The following is a 16,870-nucleotide window of genomic DNA, read 5'->3' on the forward strand; positions in this document are numbered from 1 at the left end:
CATCAGAATAAAATAATCCCATATCAATTGTTCTCTGAAGATATCTGAATATATGCTTAACACCATTCCAATGTCTTCTTGTCGGGGAGGAGCTGAATTTTTTCAAATAAACTCACTGCGAAATATACACTGATCGGGTATTATTGGCAAGATACGTCAGTGCCCAATTGCACTGAGATATGTAGTTTCATCACTAATGAGCTTTTTATCATTTTCTTGAGGTCGTAATAGATCTTTATTTATATCTAGCGACATCACAACCATTGGGGTACTCAATGGAATCGCTTTAACCCATATGAAGATTTGTTAAAGCTTTATTTTCGTAATCCTTTATATGCTTCAGAACAATTTAAATTACTTACGGATTTCTTTCGTTGTCTATATAGCCATATTGACAACAATTCATTATATGCATATCAAAATTTTCATGTATTGCCAGACTAATCAGAAACCTCATTACATCCACCACAGGAGAACCCATCTCCATGTATAATAATGCTAGGAATTTTACGAAACATTTTTATGCCACAAAGCACACGCTGTACTTTATATCTTACGATTTTGTTATTCATTTTACTTTTTGCACAAGAACCCATTTGTACCCCTTTGGCGTTATACCCTGATGTCCTTGGACTATAAGTCCAAAGCATCACTTTTCCAAGTGAAACAAAATATATCTGAATTGCGAATTTCTATTTGGCCAATCATTTATTCTTTGACATATTTGAATTCAAGATCCTCATTACCATTTATAAGGTTGAGCGCTACATTATATCAAAGATACATCCGATGAGCATTTGATACCGGTTCCAATGGACATAACTTGCTGAGATCTCTTTATTTTTTTCGTCATTTTTAGGTACCTGAATCTTTCCTACGGTTTTATGAAGTGTTATGTCATGGTGCTCTTTTATACCACATGACTAATTATTATGATCATCTTGATCATTTTCTCCTCTCCTTCTTCAAGGAGTTTACCTTTGGAACCGATTGGTCTATCGCCATAGACTCTGTCCTTCAAGGACTTTAATTCTCATAGGAGCATTTGCAGCTGGAATATGATGTTCATTTTTGTGTCAGCAAATGCGTCTGGCGATTGACTTGAATTATCTTGTTATATCCCGTATTTCATACATTCGGATAATTCGAGAAAGTCGTGGCAAGTTAAGGACAAGATCATTTTCAAGAATTATTTTAATGTACGAGTTGCTAGGAATATTATTTATGAACATTGGTGGTATGGAAATACTGAGAAAGGCCAAGGGTAAAAAGAGAAATCTGCAAAATGGCCAATGGAAATAATGTGGAAGGCTAGGGGCAAAGTGGTAATATTGAGAAAAGTCGAAGGGAAAAACGGTAATTTTACACAAGGTTCATGAAAATTCCCAAGAGGCCATATTGGCCATGTGACCAAAAAAAAAAAAAAAAAAGGATGAAAATGATGACAATTAAGTCATCTTTGCCAAAAAAAAAAATATTCAAGAAAATTCTAGAGAGGGGGCATGTGCCCCTCACATGTTTGTAATAATTATATATATATATATATATATATGAGCTTACATGGTAAGACATATCATTCATTATTCAAGAAATAAGAGAGCAAGACAAACAAGAGAAAGAAGAGCAAAAATAAGGAGGCCAATTCGGCCAAAGAAGAGAGAAAGAGAAGACCAAAAATCTTGTTCCAAAAATTTGGCTCTTCATGTATTTCCACTAATTTGAACGTCCTCTTCGACATGGTATAGTTGTTGAAGCAAGAGAATCACCCTTTCTTACAAAATCATAACTCTAGCCAAGAAGGAAGTTGAAGGAAAAAGGTAAGAATTAATCCTTTTTATTATGTTATGAAGGGTTGTTTATGTTGTGGTATGTAGAAATGAGTAGAATTGATGGAAATATGAAAGTTGGCATGATGGGTGTGCATGCATGTAAGTGGCCGTGTGTGTGTGTTATGGTATAGATGAGATGGGTTGAATTTTATGTAGCATTCTAGTTGTGGTTATGATGGAATTCATATTGGAAATGAAAGTTGAATGAATTTGATGGAAGTTGGGAAACTAGATGTTGGCCGTGTGGTATGGAAGTTGAAATGAAAATGAATTAATTTTGTTTGCTATGTAAATTGTGTTGTTAAGGCCTTGTGAAGTAGATGGAAGAATAATGGTTAAAGTTAACATGAAGAATTTGTTGTTAAGTTGTTGTCGGAAAGTATGCGATTTTATATAGTTTATGTAATTATAAGAATTGAAGTTGTAAGGTGCGAATGGTGATTGTTGTAAGTGAAATTGAAAGATAAAAATGTGTTGTGAATAGTTATGTTGAGACTTGGAGGTTTGAGTGAATTATGGTTTTGGTGGGAAACTTATATATTTTGTATATTTTGTGAATATTTCGTGAAATGATATGAAATGTTTTCGGAATGTATTGGAGTGATCTTGATGGGTAGATGAATATGAAAACGTCGATATTGGATTGAAAGTGTGAAGTTAGAATAGAAGTTATTGCATTATGAAGAAGTAATACTATTCCTGCTAGAATGTGTTTTAATTCGATTGTTGATGTTGTTGATGTTGTCGTTGGGTTGGTTGTTGCTATCTTGGCCGAGTTTAACTCTCGGGGATGCTATATGTATAGGGGAAATGCTGCCGAAATTTCGGCAGACAAACATGAATTTAAGTTAAACTCTTGGAAGCTACAACTCACAATTGGTAAACATGACCATTTGTAGATTCTGAGAAAACGGGATTCGAATTTAGAGAAGCTTAAGAAGCGAAAAAGGTATGTAAGGCTTACCCTTTCTTTCTCTTGGCATGTCCAAGATATACTAGGCTTGAATTTGGACCTCGGGACAACTCTACTCTTCGGAATCCACGTCCGAAATTGCCCCTTTTCTTTCAGTAGAATTGAATCAATTATGTTGCTAATGGTTGGAAAAGATGTCTAAATACCTAGAACTTGAACAAATGGGACCCGACTATCTTAAAACTATCACGAATGATATTATGAAGTGTAAAATACGTAAATTGGGTACGCCACCTCATTTGACCCGAGGTGGGCCCACAACCCCCGAGACCTTTGTATATTGTTCTACTAGCCTTATTTCTGTACGATAATTAATGGAAACTTTTGGCTAATGTTCCGAGTTTGTTATAAGTATTTGGTAACTCGATATGAGTATTCGGTTCGGCTATTCCGACATAAACGCTTCGGTACGAATGATCTGACTTGAATATTTGATATAAACATTCCGATGGAAATATTCTAATACAAGTGTTTTGATATAGGTATTTGAGAATAAATGTTCTGATATATATATGTTCTGGCATAAGTATCCTGACCTAAGTATTCTGGTATAAGCATTCTGATATGATAATTCCGATATAAGTACTCCGATATGAGCGTCTGATATAAGTATTCCGCTATCTGTGTTTGGATATGAGTCGTCTGATCTGAGTATTCTAATACGAGTATGCTCTACAAGCCTTAATGTCCTTCATGTATGATCTCGGATCGCTTAAACAACCGAAGAGGTTTCTGTATTTCAAACGCTCATAGCTATCTGATACTAATTCGGAAAAACCCGAAACTCATTTCTGAGCCTCCGAATGTCGGTAAGTGTCTGTATTCATCGAGTTTGGATTTATGTGCATATGGTTTCTCACGACTCTGCTCGTGCATAGCTTAATGTATCTTTCACTGAGTCCCGGGCCAGGGCATGTTATGTTCTCGTGCGTACTCTACGGTATGATTCTGATTCACTGAGTCCCGGGCCAGGACATGTTCTCGTGCGCATTCCACTGCATTGTTCACCGAGTCCCTCCTACTTGCGGGCGGGACACGTTATCCGTATATGCTTTATGATGATATGGGGATGACGGCCGGGATGGCACATTATGATTATTCACCGAGACCCGCAAAGAGAGGGCGGACACGTTATGTATATTTGGTACATGATTCGACATGCATGATTTCATATTACCGAGTCCCTTAACAAAGTACGGGACACGTTATTTGCATATATGACATATGATTCTCGCTATTTATGATCCTATTCACCGAGTCCCTATCGTAGGTCGGACACGTTATATGCATATGTGATCTATGATTTTGATATGCATTGATGAGTCTATCCACCGAGTCCCTCATAGGAGGGCCGGGACACGTCACACACATGTACGATATATGACTCTGGCATAAGATAATTCTGTTCACCACGTCCCTTCACAAAGGGCCGGGATCTGGTATCTGTGTGAACATCATATGATTCCGATATGTATACTCTGTGTCCGAAAAGTAAGCACCTGAATATTCTCGTACGTTCGTAACCGTTCGATATATATAACATCATCTGAGTACTCTGTACGTCCGAAATTTCGTCCGACATATGACCTCGTCTGAACATTCTGTACGTTCTGCACTCCGTCCGACGTGCAATATTATCGGTGCACTCCGTACTTTCGCACCTCTTCGGACATGCGATCCGTGATTGCAAACTAAGTATTTTGGTACTCGGTTGACCCACTTACTTTCTCGTACCTCTTCTAGCATATGAGACAGTATGTATGGATCGTGTACGAAAGGTAAGCGTACGGTATACCGAGTGGTGTATTTACCCGTTATTTCGTCCGTTTCGGCTTATGGTTCGTTCCTCCGTATTGCATGCTTTACATACTCGGTACATATTCCGTCCGACCCTCTTTCTTCGGGGCCGCGTTTCATGCCGCGCGTGTACTCCTGCATTTAGCCGGGTTATTATAGAAGAGGTTCCGGCGAGATGGCAAGCTCCATTTTCCGGAGTGCCGCCGAGTCGAGTTTGTCCGTTATGATTTCTGGATCTGTGTTAGAGACTTTGCGAGGCAATCGTCGTGGGTGTTGGTTGTCGAGTCGTAAGCGCTCCATCGGCCGATACGTCATATGTGATTGGTTTTGTTTGACTACGAAATTTATGTAATTTGAAAGCAACGAAAAGAATTATTGCCGAAAGTTATATTTTGCGTTTTTATCTTTATTTGAAAAAAAAAAATTATGTGCGTAATAAGAGTCAGTGGGTTCGCTCGGCTCCGGATGTGGGGTCGGGTGCCCATCACGTCCCATCAGAATTGGGGGCGTGACATATCTCTTCAGCGAGGATCATACCAGTGATAATTCATTACATATACCTTATTTTCTAGCCGCTTATCATCTCTCCCCCTAATGTTAGAAAATCTAACATTTACCCCCAACCTTATCTGGGGACCCATCTTTGTGCGTTATGATGGAGTAACTGAATCATATACCGCACAAATATCTAGATGGAAATTATTTGGTTATTGACCTTGAACCAACCATATAGGGGAACCTTGTTGGCTTGATGCGTACAAATGCTGCTACATATTAAACAACACATCTCATACCAAATTTTCATTTGGGAGTTTTGTTCTCATAACCAATGGTTTAGCTATAATTGGAGGCATACAATTTCTGCTAAACCAACTTGGATATAAACTAGCATTATCAACATAATTTCATAGTTTGGAACTGTGCTCTTAATTTAATAATTTGAGCAACAACATTGCAAAAACCAAATTGCAAGTTGATACCAAAGCGCATGTGATCATACCATAGATGCATCTATTAATACCATATAATAATACGCGGTCCACATGGCAGGTGAACGGGCCCATATTCACCTTTTATTTGTTTAAAAAATCAGGGAATACAATCCTAAACCTTAGCTAGTACAATGATCAATTTACCATGAGAACAAACAACACAGGAGAATTCTTGAAGAATCTTTTATTTCTTCAATATATAACCTCGTGAATTCTCAATTATTTTCGCATCACATTTGAACTAGGATGACCAGCCTATCCTGCCAACTGATAATTATTTCAGTAAACTTTTAGTTTACTATCGCATGTGATTCCATCATCATGCCCATATTTGTGTATTTCAAACACGAGGAAGAGCCGGGTAATCTTTCACATAATTATTTATAACCCGCTTTGATTGTAGTAATATGAAGATTAAGTCTTCCCATAGTTTATAGTCTCAGTATATTTCATTGACTTTGAAACTTAATAAGTTTGTTTTGAGACATACTACAACCACAATATTATGAACAATTTCCTTCTTTCGGGTAGTAACAAATTAGCCCTTCCCATAACTCCCAATTAATTATATACTACCACATATTTCATAACACCATCCGTATGGTGAATATCTCCTTTTAGGGAGAAAATTATTGTCATTATGGTCATGGTCAAAACCTTTATAGGCAAGATTAATTTTTGCTTTTATCCTTTGATAGTTCATGATAAGACATACCACAATATTTGTGACATACTAAAAGTATACCGATGACCGTTTATGCAAAAATATTTCTTTATTTCTCTCAAACCTTGCGTAGAGGTGAGTTGTGGTATTTTTTCAACCTTACATGAGCATGTCCTTATTCATAATATTTATCATCTCTTGATACATTCACCTTCAAGAATGGTTGCACATTCAAGATACTTATCACAAGTCACATTCTTTTCAAAGAATTGAGTATAACCATTTATACGTGCTTCATAATTTTTCCTTATAAACTTATTGCCATGCCTTGGCATTTATCATATTTATATGACCCACCTCAACATCACTTCGAAAGCTCAAGTGTGTCTTCACTTTATATTCCTTTCTTTTGATGGAGGATTTAATAAACTTATCAAATTAGGTCGCATGACAACCGCAGGCCCAATGAACTTTTCAAACCACATCGAGCCAAAAATTACCTTCATCCGTTGACGGACCATTTTGAGAACTCATGGTGTTCTTCCTTTTATAATTACCACAATGATGACTCTTATTTTATCCCTTGTCACGCCCACGTTTATTCATACCACCACAATAATTATTCTGTCATCTTTCAGACTTTTGATCTATCGCTCCCACATTCGCTTCAACGAATGGAGCAGATCTAGTGGGACGGAATTCAAGATTTTTCATCAAAAGCACATTATTTTGCCTTAGCTATCATTCTATTATCACCATGGTGCATTGGGACTTAAACCCAACGCCTTACCCATATAAAGGCGTGTTAGGCCATAATGTGCTGGGACTAGAACCCAAGGTCTTATATCATCACGGTGCATCAAGACTCGAACCCGATGCCTTACCCTCATGGTGCGTTGGGACTTGAACCCACCGTCTTACCCTCATATACTGTTTATCACAATTTGTCTCATTCATACCAAGGAATGTAACATAATTTTATTTAGTCACAACTACGCATAAAATAATCTCATAATATATTCAAACCACCCCCCCCCCCCCCCCCCCCCCCCCGCGCCCAAATAAATACTGCTTTGAGCATATTTAAAATCATAAAAATAGACAATATTTTTTTATGCATTTTCGTAATTGATCTCAAATCTATTAGATCAATATTCATGTATTTTCAATCTTGTGGAATAATTGAATGTCTTAAAATATTGAAAAACTCAACATGCCGCTTACCGGATGAGGGCTTTCAAAGCTTGTCTTTCCTTGTACAGTTGTGAGCTACAACTTTTTCACATTATTAGAAAACTTACAAAGAATAACTTTTTATGAACAGCAGAGCAGTTCATCAATAAAAAACATAGCAAGCATTTGAAAATATTTTCAATTTAAGTGATCATAATAACCAAACCATAATTAATAATACTTTGGACATATTATCACTTAATTTAACAGTTATAAGATAAATGCTTACTCATAGTAAGACTTTATGAAATATTTATTATCGGTATAATGGCCATATATTTCTTAGAATTTTGTAAGTAACATTTACTAATGAAATGGATATTTATCTCATATTATAACCTTGAAATTTAATGAAGATACATATAATGTTGATATCCAAATAATATGATGATCATCACTCCCTTAATTTGAATAATGACTAAGATGCAATTAATTGCTGCCATTTGCATTAATATTAATGAAAATTTTAGTCGCATGTGTAGATTCTTTTATCATCGAGAAAAGTATTTTTCACACAAAGATTTCATGTAATCGTTAATTGAGTAGCTAATTTACGGGCTACATATAGCTACCGAATAAAATAATACATATGCAATCTAAACTGTCGTTGTTTACTTGTGTTAAATAACTTTGGCATTTTATGAATAGTAAATTAATACTCCCTTCGTTTCAATTTATATGAACTCATTTGACTGGGCACGACATTTAAGAAAGAGGGAAGACTTTTGAAACTTGTGGTTCAAAATAAGCCTTGAAAATTTGTGTGGCTGTAAATCATTCATAAAGTGAATTTGTTTCCAAATTAGGAAAGAGATCATTCATTTTGGCACAGACTAAAAAGAAAATAGGTTCAAACAAATTGAAACAGAGGGAGTACAAAATATGAGCGGTAATTTTCTTATATCGTACCACATATATTCAAACACATAATAGTGATCAAGGTAAGATTATTTAATGACAGACAAGTGATTGTAATTATAAGACTAAAGACAATCAACCTATATTAAATGTAGTCAAGCTACTATAACAATCACTATCATTAGTATTATTTCATGCTTACGTCTTGAGAATTCAAGATATATGTAGTGATATTGATGTAATAGCTAGAAGTTAGGAGTAAAAAGTAATAGCATGTAGAACTAGAGGTACCTAAGTGTAATTATAATAAGTTAGTAACTAACTAGGTCGGTTAGTTGTTATTTTATATACACAACACTGCTGTAGTTTGTAACTAACTCAGTTCATTTTCTTCAATGCAATTCTTCTTGTTCTCCACAGAGTTCCTCTCTTTCTCATAAACTCTTAGCTTTCATTTAGTCCATTGATGAATCTCAACATGGTATCAGAGCTAGGGTTAGGAAATTGACGGATTAAACCTTCGCTTTTTGTTCGATTTCATCAAATTTACTCGAATTCAATAGTTGAAGTTACTTGCGGTGGAGAAGCAATTTAGAAATTGAATTCATCGTACATAAAAGTAGCTAAAATTGAACTCGAAGTACTCGAATTCACAGAATTTGTTGTTTGATACAAGTTTGTAGTCAATTTCTTATCGATCTACATCAATGGTGGTCGAAAGCACAGAAACTAATGGAAGAACATCTGGAACAACTGAAAATACTTATGGTGATGTGACGGTAATTGATCATCATCTTTTGTTTCTACAAGCATGCGACACTCCAGGTAGTTCTCTCATTTCTATACAACTAACTGGTTCTGACAATTATGCATCTTGGAGTAGATTCATGAGACTTGGATTATTAGGTAAAGGTAAACTAGGGTTTATTGATGCAAAATGCAAAAAAGAGAAGTTTGATTCATCTTTACATGATTTGTGGGACAGGTGTAATGCAATAGTTCTTTCATGGATTATGGTATCTGTTAGCAAAGAATTACTTAGTGGATTAGTCTATGCATCTAGTGCACAGAAGGTGTAGAATGATTTGAAGGAGAGATTTGCTAAAGTTGATGGTTCTCGAATCTTCTATTTGCCCAAAGAGATAGCAACCTTAACACAAGGAACTTTCTCTGTTGCCACATATTTCTCTGGAATGAAAGAACTATGGGAAGAGTTTGACTCACTAATGCCATGTCCAGGTTGTCCTTGTCCTGAATCTAAGACGTATGAAAAACACTTTGAATATCAAAAACTAATGCAATTCCTAATGGGTCTAAATAAGTCATTTAATCAGTGTAGAAGTCAGATCATGATGATGTATCCAGTACCTAGTGTCAACAAAGCCTATTCTCTAATTGTTGCTAAAGAATGTAAGAGAATTTTAGGAAAGTCCAATTATGTTAACAATGGAGTTACAACTGATGGAATGGCTTTCTTTGGTGGGAGAGGAAACATGAATATTAGTGGAACCAGTGGGAAACAAATTAACACTCCATTAGAGTACTTTAAAGGAAACATGAATATGAACTATGGTGAAGGACAAGCTAATATGACAAATTATAGTGCTGGTCAAGGAAGTATGGCTTATGGTGGAAAAGGAAACATAGCATCAAGTTCAAGTTCAAACAATATGACATATAGCTCAAACTTCAGAGTTAAGAAGGGAAATTTGTTTTGTGACTTCTGTAATTGGAAAGGACACACAAGGGAAACCTGTTATAAACTACATGGTTATCCTGCTGATTTTAAGGGCAACAAGAGGAACCAATACACTCCTGCTACTGCAAACTATGCAGATGGATTTTCTGAGCAAACCAGAGGTGGAGAGTTTTACTCTGGCTTTGGTGGTCATTGTAGTCAAGTTTAAATGGGTAGTAGAAATTCTGGAGGTGAAACAAGACCTTCCACACAAGACTCTCAAACTTCATCAGGTCAATTCTTCACTCAGGAGCAGTATTTGCAGATTCTTCACCTGCTAGGTAAGGAACATGGCACTGATCATGGTGTTGACAATGAAGCAAGAGTAGCAGGTATAATGCATAACTCTAACTTATCCACTAATGATGATAAGTGGATAGTAGACTCTGGTGTATCCAAATATATAGTGAAAGACTTAAAAATGTTAAGTAACACTAGAGATGTAAATGAATCTAGAGGCAAAGTATATCTACCGACAAGCAGTTTGGCTAAAGTTAGTCATATAGGGTACTCAAAGGTACTACAAGGTCTTGAAATCAGCAATGTTCTTCACATCCAGGAGTTTAAGTACAACTTACTCTCTATGTCAAAGCTCACAAGAATTCCCTGATTTCTACCTTTTCCAAGACCTCTTCAATGGGAAAGTGAGGGGGTTGGAAGGCTTGAGCATGAGCTATATGTACTGTATGTTGATTGTCAGCTGAAATCACAAGGATCTCAGATTGGTGGATCTAGAAGTTCTGAAGTTTCTTGTGCTGTAAATACAATAAAATCCTCTGAACCAAGTCTATCACTTTGGCACAAGAGATTAGGGCATGTTTCTTTTACAAATCTAAAGAAACTAAACTGCTTTAAACATGTATCATTGTCTGATCCTGATGAGCATTGTAGTGTTTACCCCTTAGCCAAACAATTTAGAATTCCTTTTCCTATAAGTACCTCTAAATCTACAACTTGTTTTCAACTGTTGCATGGTGATGTTTAGGGCCCATATAGAGTGCCTACCTATGATGGAAATAGATATTTTCTGACCTTGGTTGATGATTTTTCAAGATACACATGGTTGTTCTTATTGAATTCTAAGTCTGAAGTAGTAGTTGCTCTTAGAAATTTCCTTACTATGATAAAAAATGTGTTTGGTGTCTCTGTTAAGGTGTTAACAACAGATAATGGATGTGAGTTTTTTAACTCACAAATGACTGAGCTTGTCAATTCTTTTGGTATTCTTCATCAAAGTTCATGTATTTATACTCCCCATCAGAATGGGGTTGTAGAAAGAAAGCACAGGTATATTTTAGGGGGAGTGTGTTCTAACAGCAGTGTAATTGATTAACAGCGTGCCCTCTCAAGTGATTAAGGGTAAAACTCCTTTTGAAATACTTTATAACACTCCACCTTCCTTAGATCATATTAGAGATTTTGGATATTTGGCATATGCTACTCAAGTAAAGAAACATGATAAGTTCTCTTCTAGAGCTATCCCATCTGTTTTCCTTGGTTATTCTTCACTTCAAAAGGGGTATAGATTATACAATCTTCATACATAAGAGTTTCTCATTAGTAGGGATGTGGTGTTTAAAGAAACTGTCTTTCATTTTTCTCAAATAACTAGTTCTAGAACACCCTTGATTCCGGTCTTGCAATTTACAGGTGCTCTTATTGATGCAAATCCGGCTTCTATAAGGATTTATGTTGCTGCTAGGCCTGACCACTCCTCTCCATATGCATCTAGTCCAATTCATTCTATTGACACACCTGAAATTGAGCTACATAATGATGAGCATAATGATTCTCTTCCTATTCCTACTTCCATCTCTAGTGCACCAGTTGCTAGTTCTGCTCGTTCTCCTAAGAAAAGGAGATCCACTAGATAGAGCAGACCTCCCATTTGGCATCAAGATTACATCACAAAGTTATCTAGCTCAGCTGCTTACCTCTATCCTGTCACTAATCATGTAGGTTGCCAATATCTCTTACCTACTTATAGCACTGCTCTTGCATCCTATTCAGCTATAAATGAACCTACTTCATTTCAAGAAGCTGCTCTTGATCCAAAATGGGTAGATTCCCTGAAATCAGAAATTGCAGCCTTGGAAGAAAACAACACTTGGAGTATTGTTGACCTGCCACCTGGGAAATATCGCATTGGATGTTAGTGGGTGTTTAGAATCAAGTATCTTGCTTCTGGAGCTGTTGAGAGGTTCAAAGCCCGGTTGGTTGCCAAAGGTTTTGCTCAAAAAAAGGGGTTGGATTACTCAGAAACTTTCTCTCCAGTGGCCAAGATGGTTACTGTCAGGTCAGTCATTGCTATTACTGCTTCTAAAGGCTGGTCCATTGCACAAATGGATGTTCACAATGCATTCTTGCATGGTGATCCGGTGGAAGATGTTTACATGGTAATTCCTCAAGGCTTTTGCAGACAGGAGGAGCATGGTAAAGTCTGCAAATCAAATAAATCTATATATGGTCTTAAACAGGCTCCAAGATGATGGAACCTGAAGTTAATTAACAGATTCTCTAGTACACCTTAGATTTGTTCAAAGTCACTATGACTACTCACTCTTTACTAAGAAGGAAGGGGATGGTTTGATAGTTGTACTAGTGTATGTGGATGATCTTTTGATCATTGGTAGCAATATATAATTGATAAATAGAACCAAGAATGATTTGAAGCTGAAGTTCAAAATGAAGGATTTAGGTGACTTGAAGTTCTTTTTGGGCATAGAATTTGCCAGGTCCAAGGATGGTATTGTCATGAGTCAGCGCAAATATGCTTTGGAGCTTATATCTGAGATGGGTTTAAGTGGTGCCAAACCAGTGCAAGCACTTCTAGATCGCAATCTTAGATTTACTTCTACTGAGTATGACACATATGTGAGTGAGTCAAAGAATGATGCAACTAACAAACCAGTAGAAGACAAACCTCTTGCTGATATTGGGAAGTTTCACAGGTTGGTGGGCAGGTTATTATACCTTACTATGACTAGAGTAGACATATCTTTTGTAGTTCACTCTCTCAGTCAGCTTATGCATGCACCAAAGGAGTCACACATGGAAGAAGCATTAAGGGTGGTGAGATACATTAAATCAGCTCCAGGTCTAGGACTGTTGATGCCTTCACAAAGCTCCGAACTGCTAACTACATACTGTGACTCAGACTGGGGGACTTGTCTAGAAACTAGGAGATTAGTCATAAGCTAATTGGTGAAATTTGGGAATGCTTTGGTGTCTTAGAAGTCTAAGAAGCAACAAATAGTAGCTAGAAGCTCTGCAGAAGCTGAATTTAGAAGCATGGCTTCAACAGTTGCAGAAGTAACTTGGCTGTTTGGTTTGTACAAAGAACTAGGAGTTGAAGTCAAGCTACCAGTGGATCCCTATTGTGATAGCAAAGTTGCTATGCAGATAGCAGCTAATCCTATCTTTCATGAAAGAACTAAGCACTTTGACATTGATTGTACGTCATTTTATCAGAGAGAAACTCACACAAGGAATGATCAAGACTCATCATGTACCAACAACAGAACAACAAGTTGATTTACTGACTAAGAGCTTAGGCAAGAGTCAACATTTGTATTGGCTGTCCAAGCTGGGATTGAAAGATATCTTCCAAGCATCAGCTTGAGGAGAGGTGTAGTGATATTGATGTAATAGCTGGAAGTTAGGAGTACAAAGTAATAGCATGTAGAATTAGAGGTACCTAAGTGTAATTAGAATAAGTTAGTAACTAACTAGGTCGGTTAGTTTTTATTTTATATACACAAAAGATTACTGTAGTTTGTAACTAACTCAGTTCATTTTCTTCAATGCAATTCTTCTTCTTCTCCACTGTGTTCCTCTCTTCCTCATAAACTCTTAGCTTTCATTTGGTCCATTGATGAATCTCAACAATATAATTAAGTTCAAGGCTGACATGCATGTGAATGTAACCAGAATGATAATTATGTATTCCATGAACCAAATTAAAGTAAATCTTTTGAAAAATATACCTTGCTTGATTTTCGTAACACAAAAATGAAAACCATACCAGTACCTTCAGTTGATTGGAGCTTCGTGTTGATAACGTGTAAATTAAGAGCAATATAAGACAAGAAATGTAGTCAAATTAAAGATATAGAGAAGAGGAAAAGACTTTTCTTCTTATTTCAAGTGTATCTTTCCATGGGCAAATGGTGTCCCATATATAGTTCCAATGTACATCCCAAATGTTACAAGACTTAAGTCATTTTAATAAATGGATACATGTACACAAATGGTTCATGGAATGTAAACTTGGGAAACTAAATGGGCATCCGCATAACGTAAATGTATTCATCACCGTAATGTATTCATAACACTTTTCAATTTTTTTTAAAATAAGTGGTGCTTTAGGATTTCAAGAAGACTTTGGGCGGATTCTTCCGAGATTACCCTTATTTATTTAAATAGTCAAGATTCATTAACTACCTTTTTTTTTTCTAGAAAGTAGTAAAACTTGATTAGGGGTAAGTTAGTAAAAGCACTCCTAATTTTCTAGGAGTGACCAATTTCTTAAAGGGTGTGCATGAGCCTAATAAAACCACTTATTATAGAACGGAGGGAGTAACTCGTTTATCATAGTAGGAGTAAGAAGTTAAGTCATATTCATCAGGTAAAAAATCTTTGCATGGACAATTATTAGGGAACCGTTTAAGATCAATGAGAGGATAAGAACCAAATGATGAATGTCGGATGGATTTCTTGCTCATTAGTGTTGGAAGAAGCTAAGCATGTGAATATCTGATTATCATCTAATCTCTTTATCCACTACTGCCTAAATTTAGAAGGTTTTTGCTTTGATGATGGCTACTTGCATAATTGCATTCCACCATTTTATACCCTAGGATGGATAAAGTTGGTCAACAAAAGAGTACTACTCCACCAAATTAAAGAGCAATTAATTAAGCTGATCAACAAAGGGCAGTAAATGCTACAACAAACTACAAGTAACTAATTCTTTTCAGAGTTACTAAATTTACGTAACAACATCCTTAGACGAAGCCAAAATTCAGCAATCATATCGGGATTTAAGGTCAATTCAAGTAACGAGAGGGTAGATAGTGGAAACACAATCATAAAACTATATTTTCACCGACATTCATCAAACTTTTAGTTTATTACACTAACATGACATTATTATTTTTTGTAACGAAAAATATCTCAATTTTGTTGTGTATAGTCACTTCAATAACTGACCTTATATGTTATTCCTGCCGCTATATAGCTTAAAAACTAATTACGGAGGATCTAACACTCAATGTGTTTCATCATATGTATACAAAACTAAAATCGGAATAAAAGCATAGAATAATGCATGTTTGATCACTGCAACAAGCTAGAGTATACAGAGGGTAATGTGGCATGGATATAGCTACGGGACACATATTTTAAATCTGTCGTCATATATTAATAGCTATATGGAATAATAGAGGGCTAGAGGCTAGAAAAACAATGATTTCGATTGGCTTTCCTGATTAGGTAAATATGAAACAAAGAAGTCAATTTTGGCGTGAATAGGAAAAAACAATATGCAAACTACTCCTGTAGAAGAAAGAAAAATTCAGTATTGCACATTTCAAAGACGTAGCGGAATAGTAAAGCTTATCGAAATCTCATATTGGAACTGTATAAATGAAGTCTATTTTGATAAAAGAAAAAATAGCTAAGAATTTCATAATAAGTATTTCATTATATTGATTTAAATTAGTCGAATTAATAATTAATTTACCGTTAATTTAAAGAAGAAGAAAAAAAGAAGCAAATAGTTCAATGTAAGGGGTGGTTGGAATTGGGATCCCAAACCTGATCACCTTGAAATAAGTAAAGAAATGTTTGGAATTGGACGAGGAAGTCCTAGTGGTAGTCCAATTAGGTGGAATTTTCCTCTATTTATGGCTAATTTCCAGCCAAGCCGCCCACATTAGCTATTTAGCTTAGCTTAGATTAAGGTTTTACTGCTGCCACATGTGTGGGTCTATCTATATGAAGTAAATTAAATCAGTGGAAGTTCCTCAAGTTACGATTGGTTCATTAAACCTTCGAGTCTTACCTAAGCTATTACATCATATGATCGTGATACATACCCCCCCCAAAAAAAAAAAAAACACTTGTAGTCAATATAAATATGTTTGCACCAAAATTAAATAAATAAGTTTAAGATGATTACACAAATAGGGCTGGACCCCATAGTCGTCTATTGAAGGCATCTAGCTTGTCTATTATGGAGTGGTAATGCAGCACAAGAAAAAATCTCTGAAAGTGCTTTGAAGCGTGCGGACAGACCTCAACTCTTAACAATCTTATGAAATAGTACCAACTCTTTGAGTCTAATCTTAACCCCATCTTAGTAGAAAGTGAGAATATGTCTCAGCTTCAAAATTAAAATGAGGCAGTTAATTACCTCATATAAAAATTGCTCAATATCATATATATATATGAGGAGGTATATAATATACATTTAATTCCTCTAACTTATTGATGTGAGACATTCTAAAATATGGTCCAAAAGTCAAGTAGTACTTAAAAGATAATGAGTTTGCTGCTGAGTTGGAAGTAAAACTTTACAAGTCTTGGATGTTCTCATTTTGTCTGCAAAGAGAAGAGCTGCAAGTCATAATATCTCTTGAGATTTATCCATATTTTGGACCCTCCATCCCCTTAGTTTAGTTCTGATGGCAAAAAGGAAGAAAGAGGGACCTTAATTGCATCTCTCTAAGAGACAACATAGATTGAAGGTGGTATATTACGTGGACAATTTTGCTTATTCACCAC

Source organism: Lycium ferocissimum, chromosome 2 (assembly GCF_029784015.1).
Source record: "Lycium ferocissimum isolate CSIRO_LF1 chromosome 2, AGI_CSIRO_Lferr_CH_V1, whole genome shotgun sequence".
In the NCBI taxonomy this organism is placed as follows: Eukaryota; Viridiplantae; Streptophyta; class Magnoliopsida; order Solanales; family Solanaceae; genus Lycium; species Lycium ferocissimum.